This window comes from Panthera uncia, chromosome C2 (assembly GCF_023721935.1).
Source record: "Panthera uncia isolate 11264 chromosome C2, Puncia_PCG_1.0, whole genome shotgun sequence".
Lineage (NCBI taxonomy): Eukaryota > Metazoa > Chordata > Mammalia > Carnivora > Felidae > Panthera > Panthera uncia.
Genome location: NC_064810.1, coordinates 89,857,473 through 89,872,685, shown reverse-complemented (window position 1 = coordinate 89,872,685; position 15,213 = coordinate 89,857,473). Strand labels below are relative to the sequence as shown.

Sequence of the window (15,213 nt, the reverse complement as noted above, 5' to 3'; positions counted from 1 at the left end):
TTCCCTGGGCAACCACTGATATGCTTTCTGTTATTATATATTGGTTTTCATTTTCCATAATTTTGTGTAAATGGATAATATCGTATGTGCTGTTTTGTGTTTCCTGAAGTATAGTTTTGATATAACACTTGTATTGTTGTGTATATTAATAGTTTATTTTCTTTGAAGAAACATTCTATTATATGAACATGATACAATTTGTTTATTTACCTGTTGATAAACATTTAAGATCTTCTAGTTTTTGGCTCTTATAAATAAAGCTACTATGGACATTCACATACAAGATTATATCTGGGCTTCTGCTTTTATTTCTCTTGGGGAAATATCTAGGAGTGGAATGGTTGGGCTATATGGTAGGTCTGTGTATAAATTTTTAAGAAACTGCCAAACTGTTTTCCAAAGTAGTTGTATCATTTACATTCCAGTCAGCAATATATGAGATTTTCAGGTTCTCCTCAGTTTTGTTGCCACTTTCCATGGCCAGGCTTTCTAATTTTAGCCATTCTTAGAGAAGTATAATTGTATATCTTTGTGGTTTTAATGTTCATTTCTCTTATGACTAATGATGTTAAGTATCTTTTCATTTGCTTATTGTGATCCATTTATATTTCTTGATAATGTGTTTGTTTTAATCTTTGGCCAAATTTTCAATTAAGAGTTCTTTATACATTTTAGATACAAATTCTTTATCATATAGGTGTCTTGCAAATATATTTTCCTAGTCTGTGGCTTGTCTTTTCATTCTTCTTAACGGTCTTTCGAATAGAAGTTTTTGATTTTGGTGAAATCCAATTTGTCATTTTGTTCTTTTATGGATTATGCTTTTTCAGTATCATACTAAGAAATCTTTGTCTACAATCAGGCGCACAAGGTTTTCTTTTATGCATTATTCTAAATGTTTTAATTTTTTAGAATTTAAGTCTGTGATTCATTATGAGTAATTTTTATATAAGGATTAAGGCATGGATCAACTTTTTTTATTTTTCTTTTTTCTGTATAGTGATTTTCACTTGTTTCAGCATCAGTTGTTCAAAAGACTATTCTTTCTCCAGTGAATTGCCTTTTTTGCCTTTGTAAAAAAATCAGTTGTCCATATATATATATATGCCTCTTTTTGGAATATCTGTTTTGTTCTGTTGATCTATTTGCTTATCTCTGTCTGAGCCACTACTACGCTTTCTTGATACTAGCTATATAATAAAATCTTTTAATCAAGTAGATAATTCTACTTGATTAAAAGCCCTACAGTTTTGTTCTTCAAAGTTGTTTTGGTTATTCTAGGCCCTTTGCATTTCTACATGAGTTTTAGCATCAGCTTTCAATTTAATACAGAAATCCAGCTAGGATTTTGTTCTGGGATATGTTGAATCGTATCAATTTGGGGAGAATTGACATCTTCACATTGTTGTTTCTTTTAACCTATGGATAAGGCATGCCTCTCTGTGTACAGATGTCTTCTTTAAATTCTCTTAGCAATATTTTACAGTTTTTATTTCACAAGTCTTGTACATTTTGTCAGAGTTACTTATTTTGTCCTAAATATTTCATATTTTTATATGTGTTAAGGGCATTTTTTTTTCAAAATTTGAATTTATGATGATTCATTACTAGCTTATAGAAATACAGTTCTTTTTATATATTATATGTTGACCGTGGATCTTACTACCATGCTAAAACTCATTATTTCTAGTATTTGTTTTTTGTTGTAGATTCCACTGGATTATTTGTATAGATTATCATGTCCTATAAGATTATTTGCAAAGGCAGTTTTAGTTCTTCCTTTCCAATCTGAATGCCTTTTATTATTTTATTTTAATTAAAAATTTTTTTAAGCTTTATTTATTTTGAGAGAGAACATGACCAGGGGAGAGGCAGAGAGAGGGAGAGAGAGAATGTCTTAGGCTCTGTGCTGCCAGCATGGATCCCAATATGGGACTCGAACCCACAAACTGTGAGATCATGCCCTAAGCCAAAATCCAGAGTCAGAAGCTTAACTGACTGAGCTACCCAGGCACCCTATCCTTTTATTATTTTAGACTCCCCATTCCCCTCAACTCACTCACACACACACACACACACACACACACACACACACACTTACAACTGCTCTAGCTTGAATCTCCAGAGTGATGTTGTATATAAGTGGTGACAAACATCTTTATGTTTTTCTTGATCTTAGGAAAAGAGATTAAGTGTGATGTTAAATGGAGGATTTTTGGTCAATGCCCTTGATCAGGCTGAGAAAATTCTCTGTTATTCCAGATGTGCTAAAAATTTTTAGCATGAATGGATAAGGGATTTTGTCATATAATTTTTATGCATACATTAGAATGATCTTGTTTTTCTTTTTTCAGTCTGAAATATGGTGAACTATATTAATTACTGTTTGAATGTTAAGCCAACCTTGCATTTCTGGAGTAAATGAATAAACCCCACTCCATCATTTATATATTGTTGGTTTCCATTGGCCTAAATTTTGTTTTCAAGTTTTGCATTTTTTAAAGTGAGGCATATTGGTCTCAATTATCTTTTTCTTGCAACATAATTGTAGTAGGGTAATGATAGTTTTATAGAATGAATTGGGAAATATTCCTCCTCCTCAGTTTTCTGGACGATTTTATTTGGTGTTGAGATTATCTCTTCCATAAATATTTAGGAAACTTTTCTGGTGAAGCTGTCTGGGTATAGATTTTTACTTGTGGATAGGGTGTTAGCTACAGATACAATTTCTGTAAAAGGTACAGAGGTATAAATGGCTACCTGTTTCTTCTTGAGTGAGCTTTGACAGTTTGAAACCATTTTTTTCAGTTTTATCTAAGTTGTAGAATTTATTGGTGTAAAGTTTTTCATGATATTTTCTTAAGTAATAGCTATAGCATTTGGAATGATGCCATATCTCTGATTCCTGAAAGTGAAAAATCTGTGTCTTCTCTCTTTTTTTACCCCTGTCTGGCTATTTTTTCTTGATTATTTCAAAGAATCAGTTTATGGTTTAATTAAATTCTTCTATTATTTTCAGTTTCATTGATTTCTATTGTATTCTTTATTCTTTCATGTCTTTTACTTAGTTTAGTTTTAATTTTCTCTTCCTTTTTAAAGAAATTCTTACATTTTTAAAGATTACTCATGTAAGATGGATAGAGTTTAATTAATTTTGGTTTAGTTTTATATTTTGTAAAGAATATACTGTGTCCCCTGGAACAGTGTAGAAGACTTTAATGCACGCTTAAGATCAGCATTTTCCTGGGCCACCTGGTGGCTTAGTTGGTTAAGTGTCCTACTTTGGCTCAGGTCATGATCTCGAGGTTCGTGAGTCCAAGTTCTGCATTGGGCTCTGGGCTGACAGCTCAGAGCCTGGAACCTGCTTCAGATTCTGTGTCTCCCTCCCCCACTAACACTCTGTCTCTCTCTCTCTCTCAAAAATTAATAAACTTCAAAAAAAAATAAAGAAAGATCAGTGTTTTCCTCTCCATTCCTTTCCCATACCATCTTTTTTTTTAATTAAAAAAATTTTTTTAATGTTTATTTATTTTTGAGACAGAGAGAGACAGAGCATGAGCAGGGGAGGGGCAGAGAGAGAGGGAGACACAGAATCCGAAGAAGGCTCCAGGCTCTGAGCTGTCATCACAGAACCCGATGCGGGGCTCGAACCCATGAACCCCGTGAGATCATGACCTGAGCCAAAGTCGGATGCTTAACCGACTGAGCCACCCAGGCGCCCCTCCCATACCATCTTGAAAGCAGCCATCTGTTGATTGAAATACACTGATTTGTAAAGTTTATATGCTGTTAATGTCAAATTTATCATGCTTACGGAGCATTGAATTTATATTTATTATTTTTTGTTATAATGTAACAGTTTTAATTGATGTAAAATTTACATTCTGGCAATTCTTTTTCTTTCTTTTTTTTGAGTTTTAAATTTATTTTCTAAAAATCCCTCCTACAAATATTTTTCTTCTATATCCTCTTTAAAAATGAATAATTATGGAAAGAGCCTAAATATCTATCCACTGATGAATGAATAAAGAAGATGTGGTGTATATATACAATGGAATATTGGTGATCAAACGATTGAAATCTTGCCATTTGCTGCAACGTGGATGGAACTAGAATGTCTTATGCTGAGTAAAATAAGTCAGAGAAGGACAAATATCCTATGATTTCACTCATTTGTGGAATTTAAGAAAGAAAGCAGATGAACATAGCTGAAGGGAAGTAAAAATAAGATAAAAACAGAGAGGGAGGCAAACGATAAGAAACTCTTAAATGCAGAGAACAAACTGAGATTTGCTGGAGAAGTGTTGGATGGGGGATGGGCTAAATTGGTGATGGGCGTAGGAAAACACTTGTTGGGATGAGCATTGGGTATTATAATGTAAGTGATGAATCACTAAATTCTACTCCTGAAACCATTATTACACTATTATGTTAACTAACTTGGATTTAAATAAAGTAAAAAAAAAATGAATAGAAACAAAGCAATAGTTTATCTTGATATAGGTTTAAAATCAGCCAAATTTAGGTTTTAAAGAGTTAAAGTCAACCAGAAGTTCTGCACTTAGCAGCAGCAGATGATCTTGTCTTTTCCCAGAGATGGAGTCTGTGAAGACAGCTGCTGAGAGAAATGGATGAAGATAATAGGCCTCTATGGTGTAGAGCACATACTGATGCTCCCCTGAGTAAGGCACCTCTTTCGTGGTCATTTGCTAGAGAATGATAGAAGAATAGGTGTCAACTTTGGGTGTTACGGTCTTTCAGGAGCTCTGGGGCTTGGTGGATGTATGTGTTCTCTAGATGGTAAGAAGTCTCTGGAAACACAGCGAATCTTCCAGCTTCTTGAAGCAACCAGTCACCAATTTTGCAGGCATCTTGCTCACTAATTAAAATGTTAGCAAGCCTCAGGGCCAAGTGCACAATACTTTACGAGTGACGGAAAAGCAGGCCATCAAACATCTAGGGAATCCTTATTTCCCTAGGTGTATGACAGTATATACTTTCCCAAATTTAATTGTTTTCTGGCACAGCAGTGAAGCCCCCTTTCTCTTTCTCAGGGCAGCTGATAGCACCATATATGACTTCGTGTAAAGTGACATTGCCACCAAACTCCACGATTATGGCATACAGACTATTAAAGCCCATGGAGCTGTGAGTGCTCACAGTCACAACCTGCATGATATTGTCATGACATTGTCATGACATGTCATGTGGCTCAGCCCAGAAGATCCACTGGGATGCCATTCAGTGTGTTTTTAAACATTTTTTTTTGATACGTGTAGGAAGAAGAATCCTGGAAACAGAAAAACTAGTTAGAGAAGAAGAGAAACAAGGGATAATGTTACTCTAAAACCAGGAGATGGGGCGCCTGAGTGGCTCAGTCGGTTGAGCATCTGACTTTGGCTCAGGTCATGATCTCATGGTTCATGGGTTCGAGCCCTGCATCAGGCTCTGTGCTGACAGCTCAGAGCCTGATGCCTGCTTCCGATTCTGTGCCTCCCTGTCTCTCTGCCCCTCCCCTGCTCTCTCTCTCTCTCTCTCTCTCTCTCTCTCTCAAAAGTAAATAAACATTAAAAAAATTTAAACCAGGAGAGCACTTGAAGAGGGGAAATTGATGAGTAGTATCAAATATTGTAGGGAGCTCAAGTAAGAGAATGGAAACCTGGCCTTTAAACTTAGAAACTTGAAAGTCATTTAAATGATCTTAGTGAGAGTAATACCAATAGTGTGGTTGAAGTAGCAGCAAATTGCAAAAGGTTGAGAGATGCAAAAGGGGATATGGAGACAGGGAGTATACTTATAAAAGGGTACTTGGGAAGGGAAGAAGTAAGCATAAGTCAAAGGTAGGATTTTTATTATGCTGGGAGAAATGTGAACATATTTATATGTTGCTGAAGGAAGGATCTAGTTGAGAGGAAGTTGATGATGCAGCAAAGAGAAAAGATCATTGATAATATAAAGATCTTGAGTAACTGAGAGCGAATGGGATTTAAAGTACAGATGGAGGGACCAGCCTAAGGTAGAAGTTTCTTCCTTTAGGGCATGAGGAAAAGATGGCATGATTCTAGGTACATATATCTCTGGGAAATGGAGAGTGAGAAAGATGCTTTTTGATAATACTCTGAGGAACTATTTGCTAAAGGAGAAGAGGTTTGGGATGAGATACAGTGCTGGAGAGAATAATGGACATTAGGGATAGTCACTGAGGGGAATGGAAAAGATGACCAACCAAAGGGGAGCTTAGTGGCCTGGGGAGCTCAGCTGGGGTGAGAGGCAGTGTATTTTTAGCATGGTGTCTGCATTAGTCTTCAGGAATCTGGGCACAGGAGCATAGAGGGCAAATGATAGGTCTGAGAAAGGCCTTTGTTAGCAGGGCTGGAGCAGAGGGAATGGATTTTTGATAAGAAATTTGTTGAAATGATGTGCCATAAAGTCTAGGTTGTATCAGAAGGTATTTAGACAGGGACATGGCAGAGCTGGGGTGGGGTGGGGAGTGGATGATGACCTCCAAGAAAGTAGAGGTGGTCAGAGCATCAGAAACTCCAGTGAGTTTCAAGATCAAAGGTATCAGTAGCAATGGAGTAAGATTTTTGGAATGATGAGGACTATAATCAGTGGGAAATTTAAGCTGTTTGAGGTGATGGTGGCCCAGGATGTGACCCTGGGAATGGGGTGACTGAAGAGGAGCACTGCTGCTGGAGTTGAAGGTCAGAGTTGAGAAGTCTCAGAAATATTTAGAGCTGTAACTTAAGAAATTAAAATTACTTTTAATATGAATTTTTCATTTTTCCAGAGCCATGAGGGTTTGCTTCTTCCCACAACTAAGCAAAAGTGGCAGTGGGATTACTTTGGTGAATATCTCTTGATAGTTAACTTTGGCCTGTTAGGTATTGTTTAATTAGCAATGTTGCTTTGCAGAAATGTTCATGTTTGTTCTCAGAAGGGTTGTTCTCAGTAGGTGAGACAAATAAATCCCAATATGCCACTTGGTCATGGTGTATGATTCTTTTAATATATTGTTGAATTTGTTCTGCTACATTTTGAAATTTTTGCATCTATGTTCATCAAGGATATTGGCCTGATTTCCTCTCTTCCCCCATCTCTTCCTCTCCCCTTCACTCCCCTCTCCTTCTTCCCCTCCCCTCTCCTCTTTTAACTTTCCTTCTTTCTTTTTTTGTGTCCTTGTCTGGTTTTGGTGTCAGGATAATGCTGGCCTCATAAAATGAGTTTGGAGGCATTCCCTCCTCTTCATTGTTTTGGAGGAATTTGAGAAGGATAGGCATTAAATCTTCTTTGAATATTTGGTGGAATTCACCAGTGAAACCCTCTGGTCCTGGGCTTTTGTTTGTTGGAGCTTTTGATTATTGGTTCAGTCTCCTTACTAGAATTCAAAAATGTATTACAGCCCAACCAAGATAAAAGATATGCTATAGACTGTGCTTCAGCCCAAGAACGAGGCAGATATTTGATTAGGCCTTTTTTTTAACTTTTAAAAACAGGGTGGATTTAAATAAAATATGAGTAAATTATACTTGGCTCCTTTCCCTTTGCTCATTTTTTTTTAATTCCTGTTTTTGGCAAAGAATCTCCAAAAGATGTTCATACTTATAAATTCATGCAGGATCGCTCAGTGGTGTACTCAAACAGATGTCAAAGACAGAGATAAGGAAATTTGGCTAAAGACAGACAACAGAGTATGGATGGTGTGATTATGGAGGCTGGCAAGCCCAAATCTGTAGTATGGGCCAGCAGGCTTGAAGCCCAGGAGAGCTAACGGTGCAGATACAGTCTGGAGGCAGTGTGCTGGAGAATTCCTTCTTGTTTGGGGAGGCTTATCTTTTTCCTATTCAGGTCTTAAGCTGAGTGGATGAGATCCATAGCAAAATCAGTGGCCAGAGCTTTTTTTAGAGTGACTTCTTTCAGGTCCCAATCCTTCAAGTTTCATGAGGGCAGCACGAGGACCTCTTCCTCACCCCTCTTCCCACACATGTGACACCTAGGAAGATGCTAGGTAGCATTTTGTCATGATTTGTTTGTACCATGTACCTTCAGTCTCTGAAATAGCTATTCTCACATAGTCTCCTGCCTCAGATCTTCTACAGTTTGAGTGTCTACCTCATCTATGCTGAACAATCTCAAACATAGAGGAATCCCTAAGTCAGTGATTCTAAAGTGTAGTCCATACAGCAACGTCAGCTTCGCCTGTGACTTATTTGAAAGACAAAAATCTCTTTTTTATTTTTTTAACTGCTTAAGTTTTTTTCCTGCTATCCTACCTGAAATATTTCTCTTTTCTAAAGTGCCATTATATTCATTTAGTAAATGCATTATGATAAGTAATTAAAAACTGATATAGCATTTTTGATACACATTATTTGTGGTCATTAAATTATCTCAAATCTTTTTTCTTAGCTCTATTTTTCATTAGTAAATCATTTTCATGTCTATTATTAGCTATCACTGTGTGTATATATATCATATTATATTATATTATATTATATTATATTATACTATATTATATTATATTTTACTGTTTTGAATTAAAGAACCTGTTGATTGGGGAGAATAATCCTTTTTCCAACTTCACAGTAACATGTTATACTTTCTAAGTGTGTGCGCAAGTCTTAGGCACTCAAAATACTTGGTATAAGTAAAAATAATCTTGGTGTTTTTCATAGAAAACTTTGACAGCGCAGGAGAGTTGGGGGAGTCCATTCAAAAGCAAGGGAAAGTAAGGGAAAGTGAATGCCTAAACAGCTACGAGAGAAAGGTTTCTTGAGCTCTAATCATCTCTCTCTATGCTGTTTAATTCTGGTGTTACTTAAATTGAAGCACTCTTGTCCATTTCATAGATCTTCTTCGCCCTTGGTATTTCAGAGGCAGAGTATTATGACTTTTTTTCTGTTAATACAGTCATTTTAGTATTGAACATGTCTGTGCATTATAAAGTGAGGGTTGCATCATACATAAAGCTACACTCAAGAGAGAAGACTAAAGTCTAGAGAAATCTTTGGCTTTGGCTGAGATTTCCTAACTTTATTTCTATTTATTTCTATTAGTGATTTCTGGCACAGTCTCATGAATAAAACAAGGCACTGGATGTTTTTCTTGGCTTTTCTTAAAAAATATAAAGGTAAGGTAATAAGGAAATATTTAACATGCCTAGTCCGTCCAGTTTCTGAAAGTTGAAGACACAAGTTATAGGGCATGAGGCAGCGTTTCCTGCCCCTCAGGCGGCATGTCTCAGTACTGTAATGGTACCAAAGATGTCTGCTGTATTTCTGCATCTACAAAAGGATTTTCCAGATGCTGTAAGTAGTCCTTGATATCAGTGTTCCTTAAGAAAGTCTAGCTATAACTTAACTGTTTATATTTTTGTTTATATTACCTCAGTCTATGATAAAAACAAAAGTTAGTAATAGGTAATACTTATTTTTGACGATTTGGCTCAGTTTACCTTATTGATAAGAAAGGTAATTGTTCAAACTACTTTTCCTTTAAAAATGCCTTTTTGGAATTTTAATTTAATAATTTGACTACTTAAAACAAAAAATGACCGACTGAGATTTTGCTTATTTCCTTTAATACTAGAAATGCTATTTTAAAAAGAATGCAATTTTGAACAAATAGAATTACCTTGAAGTGGTGAACATTTTATGGAATGTCTTGTAATACAAGAATAACAAAATGGATTGCTTTTAAAAATTTAATAATTTTGCAAGAAAAAAATATGTCCAAGTTATGGCTAAGAATTTCCTTTTATTATTAAAATATAAAGTACTCCTATTGTAGTAGATCTTCTAATAAAATATATTCCATCCTTATTTCTTATTACTTACTGCTAGGATGAATGATTGTATGCTATTTAGTCTTTCAGTTTTCAGTATTTTCTGTGGAAGGGTCAAATCAGCAATTTTCACAATATAAATGATGAATCTTGACATTATTTTTCAAAAGTAGGAAATTTTAATAGGTTTCTCTGTAGCTTGTGCACCAAATACTGCTACCTTAATGCATAGAAAATCTAGGCTAACTTTCTCTGTGTTACCAGCTTTTATAGAGGAACAAGCCAAACTACTCTACCTTTTGCTTGAAATGGAGCCTGCCCAGTAGGACAAGAGTAGACCTGATTCTAATCTTTGGAGCATTGTATTTGTCTCTCTAGAGCTTTAGAGAAAGAAAGAAAGGAGCAGTCTCTTCCTTTGGTCCCTCTTCCTCCTGCTTTTTTTCCCTTTTTTTCCACTTCAGAGGCTGATAGAAAAACAAATATCTTATTATTGACTATATGCTATTTGGTGGACTATTTGCTATTAATTAGTATTTATAACAAAAACATTTTATTAAACATGTCTATTAAAAAATGCAAAAATTAATTAAGGAACTATATTACATTTAAAATGTATCATCTTTGTTTTACCTTTATTATTTGTATTAAAATAACTTATTGTAATTATATTTCTTAAAATTTTAGCATGTACTGTGTATCATGCAGATTAATAAAGGTGTATGTTTGATATTATCATCTTACCAATCCTCTTTTTTATTATTATTTTTTAAATTTTTTTAACATTTATTTTTATTTTTGAGACAGAGAGAGACAGAGTATGAACGGAGGAGGGGCAGAGAGAGAGGGAGACACAGAATCAGAAGCAGGCTCAAGGCTCTGAGCCATCAGCCCAGAGCCCGACGCGGGGCTCGAACTCACGGACTGCGAGATCGTGACCTGAGCTGAAGTCGGACGCTTAACTGACTGAGCCACCCAGGCGCCCCCCAATCCTCTTTTTTAAAAATTTTAGATTGGAAACTTTACCTCTTTATCTCAATGAAATGGTTAATTTCATTTCTGTATATCATTTTGGAACTTCACTTAAAAACAAAATATTACTCTAAACTGTTGCTGTAAAAGCATTTGATCTGTTCAACGCTAAGATGCTGTAGTCACTCAAAGGAAGCCCTTTGCTATGCAGCTCTTCTGTCAATTTACATATTTTGCCAGTGGTTAGACAAAAAAAAGATAGGTAGCAGTCCCATTTATATCAAAATTATATTGTGAGGTAATTATAATGTCTGTGGTGAAATAGTGTTTAACTCAGTTTTCTTAGGGGAACAAAATATTTTATTCTACAATTAGATACAAGACCTCAAATTCATATGTTCTGGGGGACAGTAGCAGTTTAATATTTATTTATTTGTTTGTTTGTTTGTTTATTTATTTATTTATTTATTTATTTTTGGGGGTGTGCACAAGTTGGGGAGGGGCAGAGGGAAAGGAAGACAGAGAATCTTAAGCAGGTACCATGCCCAGGGTGGAGCTGCACTCAGGGCTTGATCTCATGATGGTGAGATAATGACCTGAGCTGAAATCAAGAGTCCAGTGCTTAACTGACTGAGCCACTCAGGCAGCCCTGACTTTCTTTTTAAGTAACACGGTGATGACACATAAAGATTTTCAGGAAGAAAGTAATGGTTGTCCTAGTAAATAGTTGTCCCTGGTTTGGTATTCTAGCTTGACACTACCCTGGGTGCAATTGGATACTAATGATCAAATCAAAATAAGTTAAGGGAATTAGTGACTCAAGTAGGCATTTCTCATTTTTTTTAATTTTTAAAAAATTTTTAATTTATTTTGAGAGAGAGAGAGAGCACAAGCTGGGGAGAGGCAGAGAGAAGGAGAGACAGAATCCCAAGCAGGCTTCGCGTCATCAGTATAGAGCCCGTTGCGGGCCTCGAACCCACAAACCACAAGATCATGACCTGAGCCAAGATCAAGAGTTGGACGCTCAACCGACTGTGCCACCCAGGCACCCCTACATTTCTTAGTTTTTTAAGACTGGAGGAGACTGGTCTCTAAGTCTCTATTCTAGCTACCCATTTAAATATTGTCTTCGGATTTAAGGGATATTGCCAAACTCAAATTTGTTCTCTGATTTACTATGTTCCTTATTATAGTATTCTTTATTTTTAAAATGAATATTCTGTCCTCTTTTACTTGAGGGAATAACAACTTACCTATTTAGTGCCTATCATAAGATGGCTAGTGAATAGCATGCTGAAAGGAGATTCTGGAAGAATCTGGATATAAGTGGTCATCACCAGACTACTGGCACTGTGACTGGTTTTATGGAGGTAAAGAAGGAGGAAGGATGCACCAAAAATAGATGCCACCTATCTAAAATTAGCTCCTAGTTCATTAATAGTAGTACAAGTTTATTTCTATACATCTCTGTATAAAGAAGTGTTTTCTGTTTTCATAGACATTTTCTTTAATCCCAGCAAATAAACTCTTGAAAGCATGGAGTTGTCAAAGAAGAATCAGCCTAAACCATCTCCACTAAGGAAATGTTTCCAACTATATAAATTGGTCATAACATCAACTCTGTATACAGAAGGCAGCACTTTAAAAAATTTTTAAATATGGTGTAGGTCAGTACTGTTATCTTAACAATCTGATTACGTATCTTCAACTGATAAGTTGTCTCCAATAGAAATCCATTTTGTAGCCATATAATATTATGGAGTGAGGGGGGAAATCCCTTTGTAAAAATTCTCCACTACTATCTCCATAATCTCTACTTCACTGAGTTTCATCCAAGTGCGAAAATGAAAAATTATAACCTGCCAAGCATCAGTGGCAGAGTGAAATGAAAAAATTGCGAGTTAATAACAGTGATGCCTCAAAAAAATTTCCTGGCCAATTTAACATTGCTTCATCCAAGGTCACTTCCCAGAGCTGATTATTTTTAGTAATTTGCAGATGAGACCATTCTACCTTGGTCATGGTTAGTGAAGATCAAGAAAATGCCAGAGAAGGTTTAAGACTCAAGGTTATCTATCTTTCTCAAATAAGATGCAAACCACTGTTCCACTTTATTTTCTTAAGACCTAGCAGAAAATAATTTTCAAAGAAAAGAAACTTAAAGCCAGTAAGATCTTTTATTGGAGATATAAAGCCACAAAGTGAAACACTAGGGATAAGGGCAGCAGAAAGACTATTTAGTAGATCCTTAGGTAGCATTTCATGTGGGAAAGAAATCCTCAAGATATTTTTCTAGAATTTTTAGTCTGACACTTAAAAAAAAAACAGTAAAACTTGCTGTAGATTGTACTTGGTGTAAACACTGATTATGATGACTATCTACACATTGTTTTTAAGCTTTTAGAAAATGTCCAGATTTACTTTTTCTTGTCCAGTTTGAAATTTGAAATTACATTGTAAATAATCCTTTAAACAGTCTTATTTTTACACATAAATAATTCAGATAATATAGACAAATATAAAAAATAAAAAAAAGCTTTCCTTTAATTTTGCTAATCACAGATAACTTGTATTGGTCTTTTAGTATAACTTTCCATACCTGTGTATCTCTGTGTGTATGTGTATGTATATGTAGGTAAAAAGAGAGACAGATGAGTAGAAAGATAGTTTTTTTTTAATGAGTCTTCATGCAAAGTATATTCATATTTTATCTAACCCCTTGCCATGGATACATATTTTTTTAATTTTATTTTTTAGAGAGAGAGAGAGAGAGACAGAGACAGAGACAGAGTATGAGTGCGGGAGGGGCAGAGGGAGAGGGAGACACAGAATCTGAAGCAGGCTCCAGGCTCTGAGCTGTCAGCACAGACCTGGATGTGGGGCTTGAACCCACGAATCGCCAGATCATGACCTGAGCTAAAGTCTGACACTTAACAGATTGAGACACCCAGGTACCCGCCATGGATATTTTTCTATGTCAATAATTATTGGTTACATTCTCATTTTCAGTGGCTTCAGACTATGTTCGTAGCATCTGATATTTATGAACATTTAGGATGGTTTTCCACCATATAAACAGTTCTGAGCTAAACACAACTCTTTATATATCAGATTATAAAGTAAATTTTAAAACTTTTAAAAATGATGAAGATTTAGACATTTGATACTTACTGCAAAATGCTCTCCAGAAAGATGTAAACATGTATTTCCACGAGCACTACATTCTTACAACAAGGGTATTCTTTATTTAGGCAGGTGAACTTTGATATTTCAACATTGGATTTGTTCATTAGTCATATATTTTCAAATATTTAGTAGCCATTGCACTGTCTTTTGTGAATTTCTTGTTCATGTCTTGCTTTTTCCCCCTATTAGTATAATCTTCTTTTTCTTATTGCTATTTAATACCAACTCTATATTTTTATTTATTTTTTATTTATTTTTTTTATTTTATTTATTTTTTTTTTAATTTATTTTTGGGACAGAGAGAGACAGAGCATGAATGGGGGAGGGGCAGAGAGAGAGGGAGACACAGAATCGGAAACAGGCTCCAGGCTCCTGGCCATCAGCCCAGAGCCTGACGCGGGGCTCGAACTCACGGACCGCGAGATCGTGACCTGGCTGAAGTCGGACGCTTAACCGACTGCGCCACCCAGGCGCCCCTATTTTTAAAGGATATTAGTCTTTTGTCTCACCAATTAAAAATTTTTTTTCTATATTGTCAATTCTAATTTCATTTGTATTTCCCCCAACAGTTGTTAATCTTTTCCTTATAGTTTCTGGCCATGAAGCCATGCTTACAAAAGCTTGTCCTACATGAAGTTATATGACTAACTATTTAACATTTTCCTCTGTTACTTTTTTATGTTTAATGTTTAATCTGTAAAGAATTTATTCTGAGGTATGATTTGAGACAAGAGTCTAGCTTATTTTATTTCTAAATGGCTAGGTTAGTGACACACTACCACTTGACTACTCCAGCCTTCCTCATTGATTTGGAATGCCTCAGTTATCACGATAGATGTTTTTCAACTGTGGTCTGAGGAGCTTCAGGCATTCCATGATGTGCTCTCATGGAATGTTGTTTACGATCTGGAAACTAAGTAACTGGTTTTCTCTTCTTAACCTTCTTTAGATCTTCATTGAAATATCTGTGAATTTTTTTCTGACTAATTTTTTCCATATTTTAATGCAGTTTCTGCATTTTTTATTGAGGCATAATTGACATATAATAATATATTAATTTCAGATGTACAATATAATGATTTCATTTGTAAATATTGCAAAAGCACCACAATAAGTCTAGTTAACATCTATTACCATATGTAGTTACAAATGTGAAGTTTCTTCTTAATTTTTGAAAATCAGCTTTATTGAAGTACAATAACTATACATATTGTATGATATATACATTCAGTAAAGTTGTATACCCCACAAGTACATTTAGGATAGAGAAAGTT

At 35.4% G+C, this 15,213-nt stretch overlaps 1 protein-coding gene and 1 pseudogene across 5 annotated transcripts in view; one reads left to right on the top strand and one right to left on the bottom strand.

Moving 5' to 3' along the window:
- NAALADL2 (N-acetylated alpha-linked acidic dipeptidase like 2) overlaps positions 1–15,213 on the top strand; it is a 1,336,058-nt gene that overhangs the window by 53,399 nt on the left and 1,267,446 nt on the right. The window contains exon 1 of one of the 5 annotated variants that reach the window (XM_049629588.1): positions 4,615–4,682. The exons of the other annotated variants lie outside the window; for them this stretch is intronic. The gene's annotated coding sequence lies outside the window, so the exon portion shown is untranslated. Of the gene's footprint in view, positions 1–4,614; positions 4,683–15,213 lie in introns of those variants that run through there. 5 annotated transcript variants of the gene reach the window in all.
- Positions 4,512–5,712, bottom strand: LOC125921600 (proto-oncogene serine/threonine-protein kinase mos-like; annotated as a pseudogene).